Below are 5728 nucleotides of genomic sequence, written 5' to 3'. Positions count from 1 at the left end.
GTGCTTCCAGCCTGGCAGAGGCGATGCTGTCCGGCTGCTCGGCCCCTTATAGCAGGGAGGCGGGATGGAAAAAAAAGCACATAAAAGTGAGTGCAGCCAATGGCACCGTTCCTGCCCTGGGAGCTGCTGGAAGGGAACAGCCTGCTCCTCCCAGGGCCTCTGCATTGGGCCATGGGGGGAAAACCCAACCAGCATCGGCACTGGGCCGGCAGAGCTGATCCCCTGCTTCCCCGCTGCAGTGGGACTGGGGCACACGGGACCCACCAGGCTGGGTATAGCGCTGCTATCCCCAGAGTCGTGCTCCCAGACTGTTCCACATTCCACACAAGGAAATCGTGGCACAAAAGCTTTGTTTGTGGGTGGATTTGTCTCCAGCTCCCCCCTTCCACCCTATCTCAAAGCTTTTCCTGGCAGCTCTGTTACAATATGGGTCAGCTTCAGGTTCACAGAGGCAGTTTCCAGGATGGAAAACAGAAGGGGTGCATTTCAAGTCAGCAAGCTGCGAGGATGGAAGGAACCCAGCGAAGAGAGAACAGCAAGAGTGATGCCAAAAGGAGTATTTCATCCAAGTAGACAGGAGAAAAAGCACTATCAGGTAGCAAGTCTTGCCTATTTGCAAACAAACCTGCCTGCTTGCGCTGCACCACACCAGACAAACCTGACAACATTTACATCTGTTTTATTTTCCCCTCTCTCCATCCTTTATCCCATTTTGGGGAGGATTTTTGTTCTTTCCTGCTATAATGATTCCAAGTTTGCCCTACTTTTGCCATCAGATACATGGCCCAGTGATTAAGTTTGGGGGTTTTTATAGCTTGGTTGGAGCCCTTGTACTACACAAATAGGCTTTTGTGGTGCCTTGGAGAGCAACAGAGCTGGTGGCAGGAGAGGCTGGGTGTCCTGGTGGGTATATGCTGGATACACCACTGGTGTCCCTGGAAAGCAGAGCATTACACTTGGGCCAAGGAATCTGTGCTTGTTCAGTAGAAGCAAACAAACCCTGTCCGAGAGCAAACATCCCCTCTTCTCAAAAGCATTTGTATTGCTTCAGGTCTCTACTCTTCCAACAGGTAAACGCCACAGATCCTTCTAACACTGCATCATCCCTATTAACAACATCCCTAGCAGGAACCAGAACACTGGGTTGCCCTGACGTTCAAGGCTCAGGCCATCACCACTTGCCAAGAGCAACTTCCAGCATGCATGAAATACAGATGTGAAACACCACTGGTATTTATCATTGTGGACTCAAGTTTACGTTTGACTTGCAAAGGAATCCAAACACCCACTTCCAGCATTTCCCAACAGCTCTTCCAACAAGCATAAAACTTCTTTACCATCAGCAAGAGCTGTTCCCTAGGGGCTGTCTGTAACCAGCCATCAGACCAACAAGAACAGCTAAAGCCCCTGTCCCTTCTATGATTGCAGCTGCAGAGCTTTGTGGCTCCTCAAGGAAGGGGCATTCAGACAGAACATCCCCAATAGATAAACCAAGCCAAGAGCTCCAGGAGAAACAAGTTCTAGACTAGAGACAAACTAAGTGTTGCACAGGGATAGGAAAACATCCCCAGGGACAAGTTACTGTGCAACAACCTCATGCAGGGTTTCTGCCTTCAAATGAAGGAGGAGCCTTCCTGCTTCTGGCCATAAGCAGAAGTAGGAAGACATAAGATCAGCATGAACCCAGAAGCACCTGTACCAGAAGAGCTTAGTTAATGCCTCTTCACCAGCCACTGCCCCTGCCACCATAGGAGCATTTGGGAACTGGCCTTGCACCTTTGCAGATGCATCTTGGAAGATCACAGCCACAGCAAGCTGCTCCAGTGGAAGGTGTCCCTGCCCATGGCAGGGGGTTGGAGCTGGGTGAGCTTTGAGGTCCCTCCCAACCCAAACCGTCCTATGACTGTGCACCTTGGGGTAGCACAAGTGTGCTTGTCAGCAAGCAAGCCTAAAACAGGTACCAACAGCATGACAAGCATCCCATATCTTCAGAGAACATCATCACACTGCTATCAGGATCCTCTGCCTCTCATTTAAAACATTAGATACCTTCCACATACAATCGCGAACTCGAGGTTACACTGTCAAATCCCAAACAGCAGCTCCCATGAAAGCCCTACTGTAAGGCAGTTGTGTCTATCAGCTTAATGGAGTAGCTGGTAAATAACAGATTGATCTTATTAAGATGCCTCTCCCCAGTTACAGCACAACAAGTTGTCATTTGAGTACCTCATTGCTCTTGCTGGATTACAGCTCAAGGCTTGATCCTACACTTGCTGCATCCTCCAGATTCCCTTTGGCTTCCCCAGCCAGCCCCATGGGCACAAGGCCCCATCCGGAGCACAGCAACAGAATGAAGGTCTGCAAAGGCATGGGGCACAGAGAAATGACTCTCCCCCACCTTGAATCCTGGTGCTCCTGACAACAAGGGTGATGGCTGGATCAGACCTTAAAGCTACAGACCTAAAATAAGCACTACATCCAACTGAGAAGAGTTAAGAGCTCTTAACCTGACACATATCACAACTGCAGCTTTATCCTGTCTTGAAACGATGATTTAGAGATCAGGAACAGCACGTAACTAATCAAGGAAAGAGGCTGCACTACAGACACAATATGGTACTACAGAAATCTCTGCCAAAGCACTGGATTAAACAAGAATAAACTGCAAGAATGAAACAACTCATTTCAAAGGCTTGAGGCAACACTGAGTCAACCCTGTGCTATCTCTGCTGCTCGCTAAGGAAGATAACACTTAGCCTGCGCATTGATTTTTGGCAAACATGGTAAATTACAACAAAAAAAAAGAGGATTCCAATGCTCCAATGTATTCCTGCCCAGTTATCCAAACAAAGCAAGCCATGAGCAAAGCACTCAGCTGGATTACTCACTCCCATTTAACTGCTAGGCAGCTTTATTTGGAAATGGTGGAGCTCACAGTCATGCAGGGAGGCTGCCCTGCAAGAAACCCCATGGAGCAGGACACTACCCCACAGCAAAGGGCTCACCTCAGAGCATGGGCTTGTCCATACAGCAGAGACAGAGACGTTTCCATCCTTCCTTGCTCCATGAATTCACTCTGCAGCCACTGAGGGGGAAAAGTCTTCCATATGGAGAGGTCCATTTTGGCAAGTTGATGCCCTACAGAAGGAAGCTACATGCATTCTAGAGTGAATCCATGCAGAACAACATCCACATGTCCCTTGTGTTGGGGGGGGGGGTGGATGTTGGCTGTCCTGGTTTCCATAGGCCAGGCTGGGGGTAACATGCTCACCCATGATGTCCCCATACCAGGGCTGCCCCACTTACCTGTCCTTGGTGGGACATCAGGGCTGCACAAGCCACAGCAGCTCCATGCAGCAACAAGGATGGTGATGATTATGATGGGTAATCAAGACCACACAAGCCCTTTAGATCCCTCCTGCTTCTCCACTCAGCACACAAAGCCAATATCTCAGCCCTTCTTCTCTCATCCCTTCCCCTCAGCTGCCTCCAATTCCTCATCAGCCCCAGATGAAGGTATTTACCACTCCCCTCATTAACCAATCCAGACAGAACTCAAGCAAGACTGGGAAGGGACCTTCTACCCTTCTGAAGCACAGCCTAAGGGATGTGGCCATGTCAGGGCAAAGTGCCACTACAAACCTTCTGGTCTCCCAACCCACACTGGTTCCCTGGGATCACTGCCCTGTTATTTGCCTAATAAATGGGCAGGCTTCATTGGTGGGAGCACAAGCACCTGCTTTCACCAGCCTCTGAGGGTCAGGAGCCTGCCTGGCAGAGCTGGACTCACACATGGGCTGCTCCCATGCGTGTGGAAGTCAGAGTTGTGCCCTGTTCTGGATGGGTTGTTATATATATATATGTATGTATGTGTATATATATACATAAACTACATATGTATATAAAGTACATGTATGTATGTATCTATCTACATATACATATATGTATATTAAGCCCTGATGGTCCACACAAGCCCTCCCTCCCAGCTGAAGAGTCACATTGGAAAGCGGATCCCTCAAGGCTCTGGTGATGGCTCCCTCTTCAAGCTGCCCTCTGACTTCCCCAAAGGCTGTTTTTAGCCCCAGATGCACGGAGGAAGACTTAAACAGGGGAAATTCAGGTTGGGTATAAGGAAGAAGTTCTTTACTGTGAGGGTGCTGAGGTGCTGGAACAGGGTGCCCAGAGAAGCTGTGGCTGCCCCATCCCTGTCAGTGTTCAAGGCCAGGTTGGACGGAATCTCAGGTGATATGGTCTGGTGTGAAGGTGTCCCTGCCCATGGAACTGCACGATCTTAAGGTCCTTTCTGACCTTAACCATTCTATGATTCTATCTCAAGATATCTGAGCAAAGAAGAAGGGGAAAGTAGAACAAGAAACAGGGAAAGAGATCCAGCATCCTCCACCCCCTTAAACCATCCCATTTTGTTGATACAGAGGATAACTTGTGGCCAGATTGAGATCCCACCCTGCAGGGACTCACCTGCAAGGGGTGAATGACCCACAGGCCCTTAGCAAACAGCCTCCATGCAGGCGAAGTAATGGAAAAGCTGAGAGGTCTCAGAGTCATTCCTCTGGGGGAGCGAGGGTGGGGTTGTGGGAGGTTTATAACAGCGTGGTTAAAGCATCAGCCATGGAAACCCTTTTTCCATGGGGTTTAAACACATCAGGCGCTGCTTTCCAAGCAGATGTAAATCAGAGCATTGCAACCTGTCAGCTATGGAGCACAGGAGTGCTGCAATGCCCAGTGGGGAGCCCAAAAGCAGGCATCAGTCAGCTTCGAATCTGCTGTAATTCTTCCTATCAGTGGGGTTTGGAAACCATATACATGCATGGAGTGAAGGGTTAAATTGCTGCTGAGAGGCATCAGTGGATTCACCTTTGTCGGCCGTCATGCAAACCAGCTAAGGATAAAATAGGATGTTCTCCTGTATTTAGTGGGTGAGCAGTAAGGCACAAACAAAGGATTGTGGTTGTGTTGGGTGACATGCATGGAACTACTCAGCTTTCCACCGTGTAGTGTCAAAATACATGTGTAGCATAGCCCTGCAAGGCCATCAGCAAACCTGGCTCAACAGATCAAAAGAGATTGTGAAGAAGTGGACAGTCACCTGCTGAGACCACGATCAAATAGACCTGGGAGCAATCACAGTGACTCACCCCCCGAGGCATCACCACGACTCACATTTTCCGGAGTGACACCGGGATCTGCACATTGAGAAGGGATCGAGCTAGAGACTGTTCCCACCTCTCGAAAGCAGCTGCAGGGATGGCTCAGCTATCAGATGAAGGGGAGCAGCCGTGTCAGCCCCCTCGGCAGCCTTTGGCAGAGGCCAAATTGCTTTTCCCAGTACAAGTTGCTCCTTCTGTGCATGGAAAATTACAAAGGTGACTCCCATTTATAAAAGATGATGCACCAGGGCCCTGCAAAACTGGCTCCATCTCTTGACCCTCAGGCCCCACAAGGCTGCCTTTTGAAAAGGCAACGGAAGCAACGGGTTCCAACCATCTTTCCAGCAACAAAATGTGTTCAAGGAATGTTGGCAGCAGTCAGAGCTATTTATCTGCAGCCTGCAGGGGTCTATTCAAACAGCAGGTTTCTGCCAAGGAGAGAGCTGGAGGTTTTCTGCTCTACAGTCATTTGAACCTCAGCGTTTCCATCCATATTCATGCCCTGGGTCCTGGTTGCTCCTGCTGCCTGCTGGATCACAGTCAGGGATGTGGAAGCA

This window comes from Melopsittacus undulatus, chromosome 6 (genome assembly GCF_012275295.1).
Source record: "Melopsittacus undulatus isolate bMelUnd1 chromosome 6, bMelUnd1.mat.Z, whole genome shotgun sequence".
Lineage (NCBI taxonomy): Eukaryota > Metazoa > Chordata > Aves > Psittaciformes > Psittaculidae > Melopsittacus > Melopsittacus undulatus.
The sequence above is the reverse complement of the archived record's forward strand: the minus strand, read 5'-3'. Positions refer to the sequence as shown.